Below are 23,778 nucleotides of genomic sequence, written 5' to 3'. Positions count from 1 at the left end.
GTGCTTTATCTGCATAAGCCTCGTGCATAGCTTTATGCATAAGACCGCCTCATGAGGCAAAAGTAGCGTGTCCCGATACCATCAAGGTGCCTTTACTACCCTACAAGGACCCCGAGAAGGGAACTCTACTTTTTCCTACTAGGACCTTCACGGGCATCTCCTTCATAGAAGAGCTCAAATTAGCAAAATAGGGTATAAAGTTGAACTTAGGTATCGGTATTTATTCAACAAGATAGAAAGCCGCTCTTCGAATTCGTGCTAGAGATTTATGGGGAAAGGAAGGAAGCCAAAAAGAAAGGAGACTAGGTCATGTCTTCTCTGCACAAATTGACAATGAACTCCTTGTATGGGGGAGGTTTGGCATCAAACTTGAATGCAACATAACAGAGATTTGTGATCGGGAAAAATTCGACAAGCTAATGTCGATCTATCAATTCGAAATGGTGGAACCAGTGAATGGAACCCACTACATGGTAAGTTACACGAGCGCACTGTAGAGGTTGCGGGATCGTCTGACAACATGATCTATTTGCGGCAAACAAAGAGTTTTGACCAATTGACCCGGAAATTGGTTGAGACATTGCATTTAGCTACTTGACCGATGTCCTTATATTGTTCTATGAACCATTTTAGGTCGACCTTATCCTTGGCCAACATCCCCTTTGTTTTACAATTTATAGGAGAGCCTTCCGTAACCAAGGCATAGCATCTAGGAGCTAGGAAGTAACCCTTTAAGGGAAGAGCTTGCCGAACAAGAGTGTTTTTCTGTGTTGCTTAGAACATTCTGGGAAATTGAGTAAAAAGATTGGGATTGAAGGTCAGGTTCCGGTCGGTCATGTGTCCCCTCTCTCACCGGTCTTTCATCTCTTTAAATCCATTCAATTTTAACTAACACATTCTATATCGGATCAGACCCCAAGAGTGATTGGTCTGACCAACCTTTAAATGATGATTGATGTTAACAACATGAACAAGCTAATTAAGATAAACTATATTTTTAAATCTAAATATGGGTGTATATTTTTTGTTTACAATTATGGGGGCACAAGCTCCTTGTGCTTTGGGTGCAGTCGTACCCCACGAAGACTTTCTTTTGTTGGTTTCGTAGGTCCTCTCATCCTCTCTTTCAACATCACAAAAAAGAGGTAAGTGCTTTTCTATATTTCCTCTATTATTATTGCACCCTTGGGTGCTGGGGATGTGCAGAAAATGCAGCTGCATGTGCAAAAAATGCAGTTGTACATTTGCAGAGGCAGCTCTCTAGATTTTTTTTAAATTCCAGAGTGCATCTATAGGGGCGCATCTATAAGTGCGTCTATAATGATATAGACGCATCTATAGACACCTGTCGATAGATGCACTTTTATATGCTCTTATAAACGCGCCCGTAACATTTTAAACCACGTTGTCAAAATGCACCTACGGTCACTTTTCCTTGTAGTGGCTCATTGGAAAATAGAGCACGTACCATATCTTCTAAAACCTCTTCCTCCACCATCTCATGAGGAAAGGGTGGTGGGCTTGTATCTCCATCATTCCAATCCTCCACCACTTCTACATTTTGTGAAGCCTCTGCCATTTCTCTACGACGCTTGGCCTCTTGACGCTGCCTATGAGTTAACATAGAAGGGTGTGGCGCATTATCCTACACATGAGTATTTCAATGCGAGTCTCCATTGAATACTAATTCTTAATTAAATTCTTACAATATAAGCAAAGTATACTTACCATTGACTCCGTCGGTTCCCATTTTTCATACATTGAAATGTGATTCATCGTAATGCTACGTTATCGACGCATACATCCTCGATAACAATCATACATACATTTTATTTTTTGTTGCAACCAACGATCCCGATTTTGAACACGAAGGGACTTATCAACATCACTAGAAGAACTGATTGATGAAGACATCCTGCATATTCAAACAAGAAAAAATAAATTTCATCTTTCTATGTGTGTGAAATACTTTTTTGTTTCACATTTATAGACGTGTCTATTAATGCGTCTAGATGCGTTACAGACCCTTTTAGACGCGCTTTTAGACTCAATTTTAGACGTGCTTTTAGACGCTAAAATAGACGCGCACTATGTGACGAAAAAGACCAAAAATTAAACCTGAGATCGTTTTTAGAGTATGCAGAAAGAGAAAAACATAATTCTTGTGAAAACCTTCCCACCCCATTTCTTATTCTTTCTCACCCTCTCAAGCTTCTAACCCTCTCTCACCCTCTCAAGCTTCATCACCAGGTTGCAAATCTGCTTTACAAAAAAGGATTGTAGAGTAAGAGTTTGAAGGTACATACCTTGGTTTTGGTGAGTCTCTTTCTCTTCTTCTTCTTCTTGCTCCTTTTCTTCTTGCTCTTCTTCTTGAACCCTATTTTTCTTTTGTAATAGACAATCAAGTGTTTACATAGCTCAAATTTTTTTTGGCTATTTTACAGATTTTTATATACTTGACCTCAAAAATCACAAATAACCAAGGTAGGCCTCTTTTTACACTCATTTTATTTAAGTTGGTGGTTATTGCATTGTCTATGTATTAATTCCCAGGGTCATTTGACTTAACGAGACGGGACTAGTTGTTTTTTTTTTAAAAAAAAAATTCTTGGTTTGTTTATTTTTTTTGTTTTGGAGAATGAGATGATTCCCGAGGTCAATTGACTTAGAGAGCCGGGAAGTCTTCATTTGATAATATTTGATTATTTTTTGTGTTTTAAGAAATGAGATGATTCTTGGGGTCAATTGACTTAAAGAGCCGAAAGTCTTCATTTCATAATATTTTTTAAATATTTTCTTTGTTTGTATAGATATGGAATGGGTCCTCATTCTCTTATCCCACAGACCCACAGGTTGAGACTCTCATCGAGTCTCAATAACGGTTTTCTAGGGAGGTAGAGGGCATCTTTGGCTATACTCCCACTCCTGAGCAGTTAGCAGCCTATGCTGTAGGCAACCCTTTACCACATCAAGTCTACCCACATCCCAGCAGAGTCCCTTGCTAGGCAGTTCACCCTTGCCAGGAAGTACTTCACATGCCTTTACATTCACCCCTCATCCGTCGGCCCCAGTTAGTGCTATAACATCTCCTACACCTCCACCTTTAGGAGATGTGACACCTCACACTTATCATGGCTCTCATGAGAGTGGCAGCCGTCATCGTAGGGAGGGTAGTCGTGGAGATAGTGGCGGTCGTAGCTCACGCCGCACTAGCACTCAGAGTGGAGGTAGAGGAGATAGAGGAGATAGAGGATGCCTAGGGCAGTGCTTTGGGGGTGGGGATAGTTCTTCAGATTCACCACCACATCATGGTGATATATCATATTATGATATCACAGATGTGGGTGACATAGTTGATGACTCTCGTGGGGAAGGAGGTGGTAAACTACTTGCGCCAAGCAGTTTTTGCACACTATAAAGATTGCTTTTTACATTTTAAGCAACAAAGAGAGAGCCTAGTGGATGATTACATTAAAGCTGTCCACATGAAGTATCCTAATCCTCACGACCAAAGGTTTAATATAGTAGATGGGCGTGACACAAAATCAAAGACATACTTAAGAATAGGAGGTCTCTAGTAAGGAGACATGCAAAGGAGGAGAAAGCCTGAATAGATGCTGGTCAAAATGGACATGGTAAGCCATCTACTGCTCATAAGGGCGAGTGCAAGAAAGCCAAGAAGGAGCTCTTAGAAGGAGTAGTGAACCAAAAACAAAAAGAAGCGCAACGAATACAAATGGAGCAATATGGATCATCGCACTTCGGATCTGGAGGTCCTACATCATGGGAGGCCGAGTTTGTATGTATAGTGCAACTTCAAGTCTTTTTTTTTGTGTGCTGTCTATTTGAGTTGTGTTATAATTGTTGTAATGTTTGTCTTATGATGTAGCATGGCATTGTGGGTAGAGATCCTACCCCAGTAGAGATTGGCTACCATCGTTGCCACAGTAGAGAGGAGATACACGAGATTACCTTCAATGAAGGGATCATCTCCAACGAACAATATAATCGAGCAAGGAGAGCACCAATGTAGGTAATACTTTTTATTTTTATTTACAAAACATGTTATGACCTTTATAATAATTTCTATTTTTATTTATATATATCTTCAATTTGTGTAGACACAAGGTGGACAAGAAGGAGGACAAGAAGTCTCAGAGAGTGATGACTCCTCCTATAGTAGTAACCCGCTAGTTTTTCTTCATGTATAGTTTTGGTTTATGCAACTATGTTTCTTTTTCAAGCCTCATGTGGCTACCATCATGTATGGACAACTTCTTGGATATAAGATGAAATTTTTCATCTTCTTTATGTATCTATGTTTTTATTCAGGCGTTATGTGGCTACGATCATGTAAGGATAAATTTTTGGATATAAAATGTAATTTCTCATCTTCTTTAATCAATATTCAAAGTGTGTTCACAAATCTTTTTGTGCATATCTATCTTTAATTTAAGTTTTTATGTTGATATCTTCGCTGATCTTGATTCGTCTATGTACAAGTAAGCAAAACCTTAAACCAGAGAGCGAAAATGCAGCCTACAAGTGCAGAAAATGTAGCTGTACATTTGCACAGGCAGCTCTCTGGATTTTTTTTAAAAAATTCCAGAGCGCGTCTATATGCACGTCTATAAGCATGTCTATTATGTAGTATAGATGCGCTTATAGACGCGCATATAGATGCGCTTATAGCCTCTATTATAGACGTGTGTCGATAGACGCAATTTTAGACGCGCCCGTAATATTTTAAACCACGTTGTCAAAACGTGTCTATAAACTCACCTACGGTTGCTTTTCCTTGTAGTGAATACACACACGCACACGCACACGCACACGCACACACGTTGCTTTTTCTTGTAGTGAATACACACACGCACACGCACACACATACACACACACACATACTTTTTATGTTTATTATTTATATACATATATATTTAATATACATATATATTTAATATATATGTGTGTGTGTGTGTGTATGCGCATGTGCATAGATGTGTGTGTGTGTGTTTTTATATCAAATATTCTTATTTTTATAATAATTAAATATTTACTATAGAAAGATATATATATTTATATTATACACACACACACGTACACATGCACACACACTCGCGCGCATGCGCACACACACACACACACACACACACACACACACGCGCATATACTTATACACATATATATAAACAGATACATAAATAAATAAACAAATTTAGTATAATAAAAGATACACACATACATACACACACATACACACACACTACATGTATATATATATATATATATATATATATATATATATATATATATATATATTTGTGTACATGTATATATGTATGTATGTATATATACATGTAAATATATATATAAATAAATACATATATATACATATAAATATAATGTAAATAAATATATGTTTATATAATAAATATTTGATTACTATAAATAAATAAACATATTTAATATAATAAATATATAGTAAATATAAATTTATATATTTATTATGTATGCAGACATAAATTATATAAAGAGAGAAATTTTAATATGACAACATATGTTTATTATGTATATATATATATTTATATAATAATAAAATTTAATATAATACTATGTGTTTAATATGTACTAAAAAATATATTTATATAATAAATAGTATACAATATATATTAGATATTTTTTATAGTAGAGTTATAATAAGTTTATATATATATATATATTTATCATAGAAGAAACATAATGCATTTAAATTATAATAAATCTAATATAGAAGGAGCATAATGTGTTTAAATTTCAATAAATCTAGAGAGAGAGAGAGATTTATTATATAAAATATAAAAAATAATGATATGCGTGTGTACATATATATGTATGTATGTATGTGTATATATATATATATATATATAAAATGCTTGGCACCGCCAAGAGTAGGTCGAGAGACTAATGGTGGAGAAAAATAGAATTTTGTTTCTTTGTTTACATTTTTCAAGGTTTTTGAATACGTTGATGCACCACAAGAGAAAAAGAAACCTCCATGTTCGTCGTAGAAGGTTAGGCATGCATATAGGTTTGACATGCATACATACTATGACATAAATAAAGTTTGATGATAGAGAGAGTTGGGTGTGATGAAAAGGGAAAAAGAATTGTGTTTATATAACATGATGTTTTTATGATAATTATGTTTATATAATTATCAAGGGCCAATCTGGCGAATTTCAACTTCGACTCACATTCAAATCTGGCGTGAAAGCACTGTTTCAAGAAAATCGCAATTATTACCGGTACGTTACATGGAGGGCCTATAGCTTTGACATGCCTGATGCTATGCAACCTCATTATGCCAACCTATGTAGTGTTATGACTTGCCCATCTAGTTTTATGATTTGCCCATCTGGTTTTCATCAAAACTCACTAGGGTGTCTTGGACTCCCTATCGAGAATTATAGGAAAGATAAACGACAGCACATAAAATTAAAGCTTTGGTGGATCCTTCTAGGTGATGCCTTTTATGCACATGAACCACGCAAGGTTGCGATGGCTTGTATAGAGGCTCCAGGTACAGACACATGTGTTGTCCTCCACAAAGTTGGTCTCTATTTCTTTCCCTTAGATCTTGCTAGTGAAATCTTCAATGAAACCATCCTCTCCTCTTGTTTTATAGGCGGTATGGGAAAGCGTTTCTTGAAGTTAATAGGACATTGAGATTCTAGAGGATGGATTTTCTAGTGCTATGATGAATTTGAAGATTGTATTCAATAAATTGGGATTGTCACAATTCATCTTGGATTCTTTTCATTTTTCTAAAAAACTGGATCTCGTTTAGCGCTAGAAACAAGAACTTAGCACTGCCACTATTTTTGGGACCAACTTGTCTCATTTTTTGTAGTTTTATAGTAAACTATATATCTCGACTTGTGCATCCGTTTTGGGCAGGGTTATGTAGAGGGACTTTTGCCGATATAGAGTGAAAAACCCGCACCTTGAGCTTGAGTTTTGGATCTCGCAAAGCCATTTTTAAAGAAAAAGCTATCTATGAACCTATAGATTTCCGAAAGGAGGACTAGAAGTCCAGTAATGGGCGCCCGAGCATGTGAATAGGCTTTTAAGAAGCAAGAAAATACATTAAAAATTTGTTTTTTCTTTTGATTTTCCCTCATGTACGCTGAATTTATCGTGCACCGACTAGGCCACTTGATAACCCACTTGAGATTACCCAAAAAGTAATCTAGGCCCGCCACGGCCCGCATGGCTTGGATTTTCGTGCCCCTGTTGATCCCAAGTACACTCCATGGGGGGTGGGAGATAGTGCTGAAGGCCGTCCCCTGTGTGCTCATCTCCTCCGATACTAGTAGTTCCTGTTGGAACTGGGGTCTCAACAGCCTCATGTGAAAATTCGAGGAAAAAATGACGTACGTTTAGACATACATTTCTTCTTTAGTTCTATAGACTGCACTTACTTGCTATGTATAGATTCAATTTTTGCTTTAAATAACTATGCCTATAGGGAAGACTCCAAGTGTCACCAAATGCACCATTGGGGTAGTGTAACCATGCTAGGTGGCATACGGATGACCAAAATTATTTTCCTACAATTGGTTTGTGGTAATATATGTTAGAAAATGAGAATGATCTAAGTATATTAGCATGAAAACATTGAGAAGATTAACGCTTGTTTTACTTACAAAACGGATGAGGAATCTCCTCAAACCACCACAACCAAGGCATGATCGTATCCCTCTCTGCAACTGCTCCTCTGTGGCCCACTATTGTGCGGGAAAGGTCACCCCATGCCACACCTGGTGCCAAGCAAGCTCGGCCCAATGATTTTCTCGTGTAGTGTGTCTCTATCGAGTAGCCTTCCTGCAGTTTTTTAAAAGATTGTTACAAAGTGTACATACAATTCATCTTATGAAAACTCTATTGTTTCAAAGATACATTTCTAGCATATAATTATTCAACTTAAGAAAATTGTACTATAACTAAGCATTCTTTACATAAATCCAAGAAATATATAATGAACATGGAGTGACTGACTAAACGAAATGAATTACACATGCTAGTCACTTGAGACTTATTCCTTTCGTTAACTTGTCATAATTCTTCTTGTGAATATCTCTCAATCTAAATTTGCAGAATGGTAGTGACTCAAATGCATCCGTGCATACTCCTCCATTACTCTTTGTGGGCAAACATCATAGTGTTCATCCATCATATCCAATAGTGTCGGAGCTAAGGAGTTCGAGTAGCGACGAGCCGAGCTGTCGACAGCTAGCGCATTTTGCTGCTAGGAGAGCGTGCGTCCTCCACAAAGTTGGTCTCTTGCTAGTGAAATTTTCAATGAAACATCCTCTTCTCTTGTTTTATAGGCGGTATGGGAAAGCGTTTCTTGAAGTTATAGGACATTGAGATTCTAGAGGATGGATTTTCTAGTGCTATGATGAATTTGAAGATTGTATTCAATAAATTGGGATTGTCACAATTCATCTTGGATTTTTTTTCATTTTTCTAAAAAACTGGATCTCGTTTAGCGCTAGAAACAAGAACTTAACACTGCCACTGTTTTTGGGACCAACTTGTCTCATCGTGCACATGCACACAGTGTAGAGGACTAAAGAAACATAGAGGATTTGTGTTGAGAATGATATGGATTGCATAAAATTTCTTAGAGGTGAATGCACGTGACACACAAAATTTCATAGAGGTGAAACCCCCGAGGAGCCCCCACCCCCCCCCCCGCCTCACATGCATGCATTGCTGGTGTGAGGGGAGGGAGGGAGGGAGGGAGAGAGAGAGAGAGAGAGAGAGAGAGAGAGCCATTGGCTAGTGCATGCATGCATGTGTGTGTGTGTGTGTGTGTGTGAGAGAGAGAGAGAGAGAGAGAGAGAGAGCGAGAGAGAGAGAAAGAGAGAGAGAGAGAGAGAGAGAGAGAGAGAGTCATTTGCATTGTATGTGAGTGAAAGAGAAAAAGAAAAATATGTTAATCATCTTAAAAGACCTGTAAGGCCTATGAGACCAAAAGATTACATCATAGTCCATGTTATATATCTCCATGGAACAAAAAGAAAATACAATTGACTAATGAAGAAACAAAAACTACCAAGGAAATACATCATCATCATGGCTAGTATAATCATCCACTTAGGGTGGGTGGAGGGCCATCTAAAATATCTAGCATGGGTGATGGGTGGTTGCAAGATGAGGTTATCTAGTTTCATGTAGTGGGTGCCCTTGGCTTTAGTTGGAAAACAGGCATTTTTTCAAGAAGAATAGCCAATCTCTCCTAGTTAGCCAAGGAGTTTCACTTCAAGGTCTTCTAATGAAACATCATATGTAAAGTTGGGCACCTAAAACTATAATCTGATCGAATATCCAATAATTGCAAATCCCCTTTTCTTTGGGAACCAAGTTTGTATACAGGCCCTGTCGTAGGTTTAGACAGGTACAGTGAATGTGAGTAAATTGCCTATAACTTTTACATTATTACTCATATGAGGTTTCCACTTTGCATATCACAAATACAAATAACATAGAGCTTAACTTGATTTATCGAGTAATTTTTGATGTGTTCTACTATTTTTTATATTATTTAAAAGGTATTAGAATTATTAAAAAAATATACTATTTTATCCTCCCACCACATCTACCATTTAAAATGCTCAAATTGTATGGATCTAGTGATGATTAGATTGGAAAAGATTAGTATAATGTGGGAATAAGGTAAAATTACAAATCTAACGGTTGGATTTTTGTAGATTTACTTTGAAAAATTTGTTATGACTGTTAGAGGTCCATTAAATCAATTGTAATTTAATTCTAGAAAATTAAATGTTGAATCTTTCAATCTAAAAACTCTAGGGATCAATACTCTTGTTGCCATGAATTTATTTAAAAAAATTTGGCTTAATTTGAGTATGGGAAGGTCCATTTTCAATCCTCCCGAGTGAAAATTTCCATATTGTGTCCACTCTCCCCTTTTCAAGTCTAAAACCAATCCTAGTTAGGTTTGGAAATCTAGGCTTGGTAAACTTCAAAGCTTAGGTATCATTCCATATGTGAGGCTTGGGTAGGCACAAATCTTATATATGCATGTCACTTTATGTCCACATGAGCTTCGAGAGGATCCACATAAGCAGCTTGCCACCTCACCTTGCCACCTCCACCCTCCATGTCAACATGGTCAACCTAGTTGACTCCCCACCTCATCATCCTAGTCATCATTAATGCCACATCTTCTTGCCACCTTTGCATGCCACCTCGCACTTGGTGGCATGGCATGCCACATCATGGAATTGTCACATCAACCATAATAGTGCCACATGTGAAGAGAATGCCACGTGTCATGCACGCATGTGACACGTGGCACCTCCTTCCCACCTCCCCTTTTTTTTCAAAAATAAATTTTTGAAAAAGTTAATTTAGTAATTTAGAGAAATAGAATATAGAATTTTAAATAATAAAATATATATAACTTATTAAATAAAAGAATTTAAAATCACTAATTTTAAAGGATTATATTTTAGAATTAGATCAATAATATTATTATTAAAGTTCATATTATTCAATTTAAAAAAATAAATTTTTTAATTTAATATTTCTTAAAAATATTTTATGTAGAATAAACCTTTGAATAAAATTTAAAAAAAATACTTTATTAAAAAAATAGTTATATAATTATAAAATAAAAGATATATTTAAATATATATTTATATATCTAGTAATGATAAATATTTATACTTGTTAATAAATATTATTAATAATATTAATTTTTAAGTGGATAATAGTTTATCTTTAATTATTTTTATATTTATCTTAATTATCCAATCAATCTTAGATAGAAAATCCAATGAGATTTGAAGTGGATAACCTATTTTTCCTATATAATCACACATCTCTAGTACTATCCCACACTTATCTCTAGTACTATCCCATCATTGAGCCTTTATAATTTTTTCTCTCTTAGCTTCCTTGAGAATGGGTTCTCAAAGTCGTAGGAGTCGAAAACGTGATAGGACTAGACTTCCCCCCGTCCACCAAGTTTAAGAGGAGGAGAGGAGAAGGGTAGCTCATGAGAGAAAGAGACAGTGGAGAGCACGGCAACAAGCAACACCTTCCGTTGGCGATGATCCAAGCCTTGCTCCTCCTCTTCCACTTCCTCTCCCTCCACCCTCTTTCCTCCCACTACCCCTTAGTTTAGATAATCCACATGAACCCGCCCTTCCTGAGTCCCCTTCTCTTTTACAAGAACCCACCCCCCCTCCTTTGCGCGCCCATTGTGTGGATAGGAAAGAACTATCAAAGTCAGGGACACATCGTCGTGCCCATGCAATCTTCCATTCCTATTTCAAAGACCTCACGCCTTTATCACAGGCATGTGTGCTTGATGCTTTGATTGATCTGCCCAACATGGCCAACTACAGGGCGCTTTCCGACATTGGAGGTCGAAGAGAGAGGAGAGCTAGCATGGCAGTGCTACAAAGTGTTCGTCATCATTATATAGTTAACAAGAAGAGGAACTCTATGGACGCTTTGGCTGCTCGACGGGCTATTGTGGTAGCCATAAGTAGCTCCCAAATGAAGGGTAAGGTTAGTGCCACATCTCGCATCCTTTCCATAGCACCACACGCACTTAGAGTTGGGTCTATTAGACGACAAAGTTTAGATGCCAATGAGGTTGGTGCTTTGTGGGCGAGTAGTGGTCGTGTAGCTAGGCATGATTGCCTACTAGATGAAACCACTAGAACCTTGATAGAAAGTTTTTGGGAGGAGAATTGTCGTGCCTCGCCAGTTTTCAAGAAAGCTTTGCGTAAGAGAGTGACAAGAGGAGTGTTCATTGAGCACGGTGCTTGCTTTCCTTAAATGACCCAAACTGAGTTGTATTCTCAGTTTGTGGCTTCGTATCCAGAGCTTAAAATTGGGCAAAGGTCATTTGAGGGGTGTAAGCCTTGGTTTGTGAGGTACTCACGTCAGCGTGACACATGTTGTTGTCGCTACCATGTTGAGTTCAAACTTTTTTATGATGTGTTCCGTTCTCTTAGTGGGCATAGAGAGTTTCACAGCCACATTTAGGGAGCAGATCTACCCCTATATATACGGCATAGTCATTGTGCCAAGTGGCAGGATCATCAGTTCCAAGCATGCTTGGCAGAGTTTCCTATTGGTGTGGTCTTCTCTGTGTGATTGATTTTGCAGAGAACTACACCTTCACACCTTTTCAGGAGATACAATCTGAGTATTACTTCTCAAAGCAGGTAATGGTTATATTTCATAATATTTGTTTCGTGTCTGAGCTACATTACTTATTTGATTTTTTGTATCCTAAACGTCTGTATTGCTTACCTCACCAGGTTGCTATTATGGTCCACATTAGCTATCAACATGCAGAGGCTCATGTAGATGGGATAGCAAGTACTCCCGAGACCCGTGTCATTACTCGAGAGTATCATTTCTATATCAGTGATGATCGTTCACATGATGCACATTTTGTGCAACACTGTTTCGTCTCCATGACGATTTTTTAGGAGATTGTGGGATCATACGTGGCCAGCGATGGGTTTGGTCAGATGGTTGTGGCGCACAGTTCAAGTCATCACGATAATTCTCTATAGGTAGTACTTATGGTTCTCTTATATTTTCAATTAAACTAAATTCACTAGAACATCTTAAAGAAAACAATAACTAAGACTATCTTTTATGGATTTATAGGTGGCATGTGCAGTCTAGTATCCCACTGATTTGGTCATTCTTTGAGACTGGTCACGGGTAGGGAGAGCATGATGGTGCGGGTGCGTGTGTGAAACGTGCCCTGAGGCGTCATCAGCTGCGGCAGGATGCTCAGCGGTTCAGAGATGCAGGCCACGTAGTCGAGTGGTGCTCCCAACATTTATGTGGGAGTGCAGCATCATCGTATCCCAAACGTGATGCTCGGATTGTCAGGAGATTTTTTTGGCATGTGGATGGTGGCATGATTGACCGTAGAGCCTCCCATGATTGTGACACAGTACTACCTGGCACCTTGGGCTTACATTCCATCAGGAGCACGTGCATGGCGGCTCCCACGATTTACACACGACGGTTTGCATGCTTCTGTGGAGCATGTATGGATGGCGATTGGTCACATTGTGCCTCGAGAGAGGATGGGCAGATGCATGGATACAGACATTCCTCTCCCCCGAGCATCCTTCACATCCAGTGTTGTCTGATGGGCACACAGGTCCTGCGTTCATGGTCAGTTATGATGACCTGACAGATTTGCTACAGGAGGGTGATGTATTTGTTGTTATTGAAAGGATTCCTGGAGAAGAGACTCTGGAGAATATATTCTGCATGTATCATCAATCTCCATCCATAGGAGTGTGAGTCTCCTTGCTTGGGCCCTTGAACAGGCTTAACCTCTAATTTGTACAGTTCATAGTCTCCATATAGGGAACCAAGAACATGAAGAAGCCTTTTTATACACCTGCATAATAAATAAGCTTTCACAATAAGATACATTGCTAACTTCAAGGAGCCATAGATACTAGAGAAAGGTGCTTTGAATGTTTACTTACAGGCCTAACTCAGGATGTGATCTTGGTACTGAATTAAGAGTCCACGCGATTCTCTTATCCAATTCTATAACGGCAAGGCTCCGATGGTTCCTGCAAAAGCAAAAATATCTAAAACTAAGGCATCTCCTATCTATTAGATGCATATAACTAACAAGATAGAGGAGTAACCTACCCTGGGATAGGTTTTCCTTTCCTTGGCTTCTTCTGAGAGGCAACCTTTGTAGCCAATCTAGGCCCCTTACCCTGTCTCCTTACAGTGGCCTTTGTTCTCGCCATGATCTACCAATTAGCTTGGTAGAAAGAGACATAACACAATCTCTCTCTCTCTCTCTCTCTCTCTCTCTCTCTCTCTCTCTCTCTCTCTCTCTTTGTGTGTGTGCATGTGTGTGTGTGCGTGCGTGCATGTGTGTGTGTGTGTGTTAGACCGCACCAGCGAGGCCTCTATAATAATAAGTGCGATTTGGTGTGATATGAAACTTGCATTGATCTACATCTAGTGGTCTCTGTATTGTTGACATCTTAAGAGCAACAATATCCATCAACTTCGCCTCCTCTTCCTCTTGTAGTAACTCAATCTCTTCCTCAAGTTCTGCCCCCTCGGAGCGTAACCTATCTTTTGGGGGAATTTCATCTTGGATTGTACCTTCATACAGTACTTCACCCCTTTCAGGAAGCTCTTTATAGAGGCATTGCAGCTAGCAGAGGAATCCAAATGGCTCATATAACAGCCTGTGTGGCAACTTAAGTTCAAGATACACCAAGAAGGCTTGTAGGAAGATGGGAGTTCCTGGTCCTTGTATAGAAAATTGTTTGCCTTCTTGCTTAGTGCACAATCCAGAAAGTGCATATAAGTCTGATTATTTAGCAGCAGCCTTCCTTTGGATATTAATTTTTTGAAATCGTCCCTATGTTTCGACAGGTACTCTGTATGCTGATCCAAAATTAACTCCACTTGCAAAGGCTTATTAAACATCTCAGCAATAATGTGAAAGTCTTTAGCAGCTCCCACATTACAGACAAAATCGAAGAGTTTCCTATCAATTAGAGCTAGATCCTTGCTCTCAAAAATTCCTCCTTCTTTTCCTTCATATCAGTGCTAAGACATTGCTCCTTCATCTTCTGCTTCTTCCTCTTCCGGCATCTCTTCCTTAGCCTCCATTGAGAAATCGAAATCCCTCTTAGAGAGACTCTGGCGAGCAGGTTGCTTAGAAAGGGACACTAGACTAAGAACACCTGATTCCTCCTGTTCATCTGCCTCCACTCCGAATGGGGTTCCTCGTCATCACTATGATCTTTTACAAAGTAAAGGAGGTAACTTGATTGTCCTGGCTCCACAGTTGGAAACCCTTGATCTTTTGTTTGTCCTCTCACAAGCTGTGGCTCATCTATCCTTGCCATAACCACTGCAGGGTCATCAGTAGTGAAGTCAATAGATTTTTTCTTTGTGCTCATCACAATAGCTTTGCAGACTACTTCATCCGCATGTCGCTCCTACCCACAACACTAAACTCAAGATCTAATGCAGTGAATCCCCACTTGAGCTTTCTTTTTTTTGAGAAGTAAGACACTGACATGAATTAGAAAATGAGAGAAACCTCTTATTGTATTTGTGCAATTTGGCACGATAAAGCAACTCAATTACCCCTACAAGAGCCATATCGCGCGCCAAACTGCACAAATTTCTCTCTCTATCTCTCTCTCTCTCTCTCTCTCTCTCTCTCTCTCTCTCTCTCTCTCTCTTTGTGGGTGTATTGTATGTGTTTGTCTGTGTTTTATATGGTTCTCTGTGTGTTGGTGTGTGTGTGTGTGTGTGTGTGTGTGTGTGTGTGGATGTGATATAAGTGTATATGTATGTGTGTGTATATGTGTGCATTTGGCGCAATAAAACACCTCCATTACCCTTACAAGAGCCATATCGCACCAAAATGCACAAACCTCTCTCTCTCTCTCTCTCTCTCTCTCTCTCTCTCTCTCTCGTTATGGGTGTACTGTATGTGTGTGTCTGTGTTGTATATGGTTCTGTGTGTGTGTGTGTGTGTGTGTGTGTGTGCGCGTGTGTGGATGTGATATAAGTGTATATGTATGTGTGTGCAATTTGGTGCAATAAAGCACCTCCATTACCCTTACAAGAGCCATATCATGCCCAACTGCACAAACTTCTCTCTCTCTCTCTCTCTCTCTCTCTCTCTCTCTCTCTCTCTCTTTGTGAGTGTACTGTATGTGTGTGTCTGTGTTGTATACGGTTCTCTCTATGTGTGTGTGTGTGTGTGTGAGAGAGAGAGAGAGAGAGAGAGAGAGAGAGAGAAATAGATTGTGTCTGTCTATTCCTGCATGTCTGTGTGTCCGTGTGTGTGTGTGTGTATGTGCGCGCGTGTGTGTGTGTGTGTGAAAGATTATGTCTGTCTATGCATGCATGTCTGTGTCTGCATGTGTGTGTGTGTGTGTGAGAGAGAGAGAGAGAGAGAGAGAGAGGAGCAAGTAAACTTACCTATTGCCATTGCTTTCTGGTTACGTGGGCATGGATGCTGGATTCTCTTTCTATCTATCGCTAGAATCTCTCTCTATCTATGGGTTCCTGAAAACACTGGATGCTCTCTCTCTCTCTCTCTCTCTCTCTCTCTCTCTCTCTAATATGAGAATCGTTAATAGTGGCATGAGGATTAAATAACTTGAAACGAGCCCACATGTGTAGTAATAACGAACACGTGTGATATTGACAACTGATACGTGGGGTTTGTGAATATTAAAAATGACTCTTTTTTTATTCTATTTGTAACGGTGCGTCTGAGAGAGACAGAGATAGATCCATCGAGGACAACAACGATCCATCGACCCACGACAGTGATCCATCAAGCCACTGACAGCTTTGGTATGTGTTTCTCTTGCACACACTCATGCACGCACACACACACACTCATGCACGCACACACCCATGCACGCACACAATGGGACACACACACACCAAATTGTCTAAGGCAAAGATTATAGTCTACCACAATGTCATGAACCAGGAAGGAAAAGTTACGAATTTTGTATTCAAGACATTATCCTTGTTTTCCTAGGTGCAATGATTATTCCTAAAAGTTATGAGAAGATTATTTTGATAGAGAAGTCTACTACCTTAGAAATTTTTGGATGCTACCCTGGTTATGCCGGCAAACTGAAGGGGTTACTTTTATACATAGGTAGCATTGTCTCTATAGGCATAGAGAACGGGCAGAGGAACTAGAAGAGTTTGGCAAACACCGTTTGCTAAGGTATAAACGAAAGCCAGATTCAGTGGAATAGCCAAAGTCATTAGAATGGAAAGATACATTGTAAAATACTTATGTGTTACATCTATCTGTCCAACGATGATTAATAAAAATCTTTTGTTCTCTCCATTTGTTTTGTGCTTCTATGGCATCTGAGTTTTTAAATGCTTTGGAATGCTGCAATCTCTTCCTTTCCATATGTCTGAGTGTCTGCATCAGCTTGCATGACCTCAAGGTTTCTTTTTTATGTAGTTGTTGTAGTATCCTTCTATAAAACCATTCGAACATGTCTTGTAGGCTGTTTGCATTACTTTTTCCACCACCATGTTGTGTGTTCCTGAAATATGCATTTTGAGCCATATAGTGTGATTTCTCGAGTCCTTGTGTGTTCCAAATGCTAGGAACTCTGTACTTGTTGATAAAGTAAGGCATGTGGTTGTAGAGAATATGTTGCATAATAAAACATACAATGTAAGTTGGTATCGAGGACTAGGAAACAAGAGTAAGCTAGAAACATACAATATAGTGTGTAATGTTGGTGTCAGTCCAAGCAGCTCTGATTGCTTTTTTAAATGCTTGTAAGTTGTCTTAAAAGCTCTTTTTGTCTTTCTGGGAGTAGTTGACTTTCTCACACATTTGGACAGAGTATCAATTGAACGCCAAACATCTGCTTTGACATTCCTTGAAGCACCTTCATGGTCTTTCCCTGCATTATGAAGCTTTTTCCACTGTTGGTATTCGATTCGACTTGTGTAGGTTGTTGTATATTGCTTTCCTTTACTTTGTAGGTTTGTGTTGCTGATTATTCATTGGCTTGGAAAGAAATCTTCTTGCCTTAACACCTCCAATGAAGGGCTTCATTGGAACTTCCTTTTCATTTGATGACTTTTTAGTGTCCTTCAGAATCTGGACATTACCTCCATGTAGTCCAATTTCTGATAGCACCTTCTCCAATGCACTGATCGCTTCTTTCCTCCCTGCTACATTCTTGATCTTCCAAGCAAAGCCAATGTGGAGATATACCATTTTCTCTATGATACGACATAAAGCATGAAGCGTGCATATATGCACATTGGAAAGAGGAATCTCAAACACTGCATTCATCTGTTCTTTGATGAGATTGGGGATATGTGTCTCATGAAATACCCAAAACAAGGATTCATGGTCCTCTTTCTTGACCTCAAATGAACCTAGCCACCAGATGTTTGTCCCGGACTGCACACTAAAAATGCACATGAAGAGTATCATATATTCTATGAGATGTTCGACAAGGAACTGGACTATGCAAAAATACTGGAGCAGCACAAAGGCTGATTAGCTGAGCAGACCAAGTTTTGAAAGAGCAAGGAAGGGTTTTTCTTGAGGACAAATATTACATCTACATCAAGGATATATTGGACAGATATGAGATACAAGAATGCAGTCAATAAAATGTATGAACAATTGCCCCCATAGACTACCAAGGCAAAGTGTTCCATACACCCCAGAAAGTGCAGGCCCCTTGATGAAAGTGTGGCTTTTGTAATCTACCTTTGGTATGTGCCTAGAGCACCAGAAGAGATATCAGAGCAGGTAGGAGAGGAGGAGTATCTTGAGGAACTGAGAGAAGTAGGGGAGTCCGATGAAGTTATAAGTCAAGATGAAGAGGCTGAGGAAAAGGATGTAGAGGAAGACATCAACATTGAGAAGGAGAGGGAATAAGTTGTTGCGAGGGACCTTATTAGTTTAAGGTTAGAAACATTAAAGATAACAGTTCACGATCAAGCTCTGGACATTGAGAAATCTAATCATGCTATTCCTTTGCTCCCAAGATTGGAGATGTGGAGTATGTTTTGTTATATGATATACAATGTATATTGAATTTGAGGGAGGGCTATACACTTACAATGATTGCCCAGTCTCGCACTCTGGATTCTGGATTCATTGATGAGGATGATACCTACATCTCTCTGGAGGATATCTGTAACTCACAAGTCTTTGGCTTTCTGCTTTGAGGAGGCCGCCAAGTTTGAGAAGAGTGAAGAGATGGATTATGCAACATTTAAGTGCAAAAGGATCTCAAATATGAAATGCTTGGCAAGGACATAAAGACTGAGGAGCCAGTAAAGGACTCTACTGAAAGAAGCTTTTTCTTTCCTCAGACAAGTAATTCGAAAAAGATGAGAATATGAAGGTCTGTCTTTTAAATTTGAAGTCTCAAGTTGTCGTGCTACAATATTTGTATTAAAGCTTTGTTTTCTTCATTTTAGTTGCTAATTAAAGATGAAAGCTTCCTTCTGAGATCATCTGGGAGCAAGAGATAGGCCTTGGTCAATCATCTAGTTTATCACACTACATCAACAAGCTGTCATCTGCAAAGATGTTGATTTATCACTAGCATTTCAACAATGATGGAGAAGTTGTTTTCTTCTTGAAAAGTTTATCTAAATTTCTTGGAGGGGCATCCAATAAATAGACAAAAGGACAAGATTATACTGATTAAGATACTCTATGTTAGTAATAAACAAAGACATCATAGCAAAATAGTGTTCCAGTTACAAGTGTTTACTAACCTCAAATGCCCCTAACCACCAAATGTGCTTTTTCGATTGCACACTAAAATATTTGTTACCTTTGTAATTGATGGGTCCAGTGCTCCATTCATAAGTGTGATTGTCACATGCTCAATATTTTTCTCTTTAACAATTTCACATTCATCCAGTTTTATAACAAACTTCAGACGTCCTTGGCACTCTTCAAAAGGGATACCATAGTACTCAACCATTCTTCTTTGCACTTGTTGGAGATTAACAAAAATGTTGTTGCAAGGATTATACATAGTACTCCCCTTCTCACTCTCTCTAACGGTCCTTCAATATGAAAGCATTGGCCAATGTAGTCATCCACTTGCTGATTTAGTAAGCCTCTCAGCTTCCAAACTTCTGCAAGTGTAGGCAAAAGCACACGTTTTATTGTTTGATCTTTCAAATTCGATGACACAGCCTTGAAGATAGAGGGGTAGCCTTTTCTATTACCTCCACTTTCATCTAGTGCCTCTTGAATAGCATTTACATCGATTTTGTTGGTGTCCACAAATTGTTGCACAACATTTTGTTTGACTCTCTTATACATCTTCTCTTCAATCATGTTTTTTGCAATGCTTCTCGATAGCAAACCTTTAATTTGTTTGATTGGAAGGATATTAGGATTGAAATTCTCTTTGTTAGGCTCTTAAACGTCTCTACAATAAGAGTGGTTTCAATCAATTGCTAGTTTAAATCTATATTATCATTGCATTCAAAGTAATAAAGGCATAAGCAATCTTACCTTACTTGCTTGACCCTATGCTTGCACCCTCCACTACCAAGTTTCAGTTCAATAATATTGCAATTTTTTTTACTTCTTTGTCTGTCTCCCAATGGGGTAGCTTTTATCCTTGATTTCTTCAGCTTATGCTGGGTCGTCCTGAGTTTGTCGAGCTCTAGACATTGAGAAATCTAATCATGCTATTCCTTTGCTCCCATGATTGGAGATGTGGACTATGTTTTGTTATATGATATACAATGTATATTGAATTTGAGGGAGGACTATGCAATTACAGCCGCCAAGTTTGAGAAGAGTCAAGAGATGGATTATGCAACATTTAAGTGCAAAAGGATCTCAAATATGACATGCTTGGCAAGGACATAAAGATTGAGGAACCAGCAAAGTACTCTACTGAAAGAAGCATTTTTCTTTGGTCAGACAAGTAATTGGAAAAAGATGAGAATATGAAGGTCTGTCTTTTTAAATTTAAAGTCTCAGGTTGCTAATTAAAGATGAAATCTTCCTTTTGAGATCATCTGGGAGCAAAGAGATAGGCCTTGGTCAATCATCTAGTTTATCACACTACATCAATAAGCTATGATCTGCAAAGATGCTGATTTATCACTAGCATTTCAACAATGATGGAGAAGTTGTTTTCTTGAAAAGTTTATCTAAATTTCTTGGAGGGCATCCAATAAATAGACAAAAGGATAAGATTATACTGATTGAGAAGCTCTATGCTCTCAATATTTTTAGCTATTATCCAGGTAAGTAGTGCTCCAGATCTGGATATTATCTGAGCTACACTACCTATGCACTATCAAGTGGCATAAAAGACAGTTTAATGTTGGATGGTCATGGTACGCATCATCTTATCAGGTACAAAGAAGCAACTACACCAAAGCTAAAGGTTTTGCAAAGTGAAGGAGATAAATCACATAAAAAGCTAGATGATCCTATTATTGAAGAACCAGAAAAGCAAGGCCTTTTAGAAAAAAAAGAGGTCACCAATCAAAATATCACACCCACTCATAGGCTGTGGGAATAAATGTAGTAAAATTGCACATGTAATTACTCGGTAGAAAATGATCAAAAAATTGCACATGTCGGTAGACAATGATCAAAAAAGTTTGTATTTAGAGACAAATAGAAACTTGAATATGCTTATACATTGCATTTTAATATGTAGCTGAATGTTCAGCTCCCTATTTATCAACCCAGTGATGGTTGAAGTACATTTACTTCTTTTGTTTCTTAAGATGAAGCTTCCAAGAAAATCCAATATATAGAAACACCAACATTTTGATAATCTAACATAAGGCATGTAATGTGCATATGTGAACATTCCACAAAGGGATATCCGGCATAGCTTTGAACTTAGAATCCTTCTTTTCTCTCTATTAGGTGCTCTCTTCCACCACTTAGAGTCTAAGACATATGTTGGTTCGTTGCAGTACAAGCATGAAGCCTTTGAGTTCCCTCTTTTGCTTATGTTGTATATGTATTTAAGGGTTTTAAGGTCACCTACCATATGCCACTCGACCTAAAAATCACCCTTTCCTTCCACATGAATATGCTCTCCTTGCACCTAATTTTTAATCGTAGTTGGTATTTCTATTTTGTGGAATATCCATTCAAGTGTCTCATGGTCCTTTGTCTTCACCTGTCATTGACAAATTGTAAGCTTATGTTAGTAACAAACAAAGACATCATAGCAAAATAATGTTCCAGTTACAAGTGTTTTGCTAACCGCAAATGACCCTAACCACCAAATGTGCTTTTTCGATTGCACACTAAAATATTTGTTACCTTCTGTAATTGATGGGTCCAGTGCTCTATTCATAAGTGTGATTGTCACATGCTCAATATTTTTCTCTTTAACAATTTCACATTCATCCAGTTTTATAACAAACTTCAGACGTCCTTGGCACTCTTCAAAAGGGATACCATAGTACTCAACCATTCTTCTTTGCACTTGTTGGAGATTAACAAAAATGTTGTTCCAAGGATTATACATAGTACTCCCCTTCTCACTCTCTCTAGCAGTCCTTCAATATGAAAGCATTGGCCAATGTAGTCATCCACTTGCTGATTTAGTAAGCCTCTCAGCTTCCAAACTTCTGCAAGTGTAGGCAAAAGCACACGTTTTATTGTTTGATCTTTCAAATTCGATGACACAGCCTTGAAGATAGAGGGGTAGCCTTTTCTATTACCTCCACTTTCATCTAGTGCCTCTTGAATAGCATTTACATCGATTTTGTTGGTGTCCACAAATTGTTGCACAACATTTTGTTTGACTCTCTTATACATCTTCTCTTCAATCATGTTTTTTGCAATGCTTCTCGATAGCAAACCTTTAATTTGTTTGATTGGAAGGATATTAGGATTGAAATTCTCTTTGTTAGGCTCTTAAACGTCTCTGCAATAAGAGTGGTTTCAATCAATTGCTAGTTTAAATCTATATTATCATTGCATTCAAAGTAATAAAGGCATAAGCAATCTTACCTTACTTGCTTGACCCTATGCTTGCACCCTCCACTACCAAGTTTCAGTTCAATAATATTGCAATTTTTTTTACTTCTTTGTCTATCTCCCAAAGGGGTAGCTTTTATCCTTGATTTCTTTAGCTTATGCTGGGTCATCCTGAGTTTGTCAACCTCTTTTTAAAGTTGTTCTTTCAGTTGTGAGCACTCAACAACCTTCTGAGCTTTGTCTTCTGCCTCTTGTTGGTATAGACACCTATACATATCAGCAATAGCAGATTAGCTAGATATGTATCGAAGAAAACCTTTGTGGTCATCACCTGAAAACTTCAGTGGGGTTGTGTTGGACTGGAAAAAGGAGTAGAGTTCATGATTGGGCATTTGGGTTAGATTGTTCCATCACACCATAAGTTGATATGGTGCAGGCCTTCTCTCCTCATTTTTCCCTGTGCATGGCATCTATTCTTGGACATTTTCTTCAATTTTTAAGAGGATCATACTCTTCTTATAAGTCCATGTGAAGATGGTATAGCCTCTTCTTAATAGATTCTTCAATCGCTTGATTGCAGGTTGCCATTGTTTTTCTCTACATTCTCACAATGCAGCACCTCTTCATGAATCAAAACTTTGCAATGGCGGTAAAGGTCTAAAATGTTCAAAAGAACAAAGATTTTGTATGACATATCCAAAGGTAGTTATGAGCACGTAGAGTCTTAAATGTGACGTGAGTTACTCCCTTGTGTTAAATGCGCATCAGTTTCTTTATTCCTCTAGAGATTCACTTTTTGTCAGTGCACATATTTATTGTTTTTGTTAGATGCACTTTTCAATTTTGTGCATTTTGGAGATGAGAAAAATAAAGAAATTGAGAATTTCTTACACGGCCCCAAAATGAGTTCCAAATTCTTCTAATGGTAATGGAGGCATGTGGACCTTCCAATTCTGATGTGGCTTTGTCTACCCCGCCAAAGCTGATGAACGTTCGTGTTACAAAAAACCTTGCTCGATCAAGGTCTGCATTAGCACAGCCAAGCGCTAAACATCTACAAACTAATGTGGACATATGCGAGCATACCAAGAAAAGTCAAGTGCAAGGAGTTCTTAGATGCCATTTGGGATGAGGTCCGTGGAAGTGGCACTCAAAGGGGAGATATGATGAGAGATGAGTTAACACATTATCTTCATCGTGTTCTTGATAGTAGTGCT

General features: G+C 38.4%; 1 pseudogene; it reads right to left on the bottom strand.

Moving 5' to 3' along the window:
* Nucleotides 1-14,768: 14,768 nt before the first annotated feature.
* LOC147619064 (uncharacterized) overlaps nt 14,769-23,778 on the bottom strand; it is a 56,789-nt pseudogene continuing 47,779 nt past the window's right edge.

This window comes from Cibotium barometz, chromosome 34 (assembly GCF_041138505.1).
Source record: "Cibotium barometz isolate CiBa-2024 chromosome 34, ASM4113850v1, whole genome shotgun sequence".
In the NCBI taxonomy this organism is placed as follows: domain Eukaryota; kingdom Viridiplantae; phylum Streptophyta; class Polypodiopsida; order Cyatheales; family Cibotiaceae; genus Cibotium; species Cibotium barometz.
The sequence above is the reverse complement of the archived record's forward strand: the minus strand, read 5'-3'. Positions and strand labels throughout refer to the sequence as shown.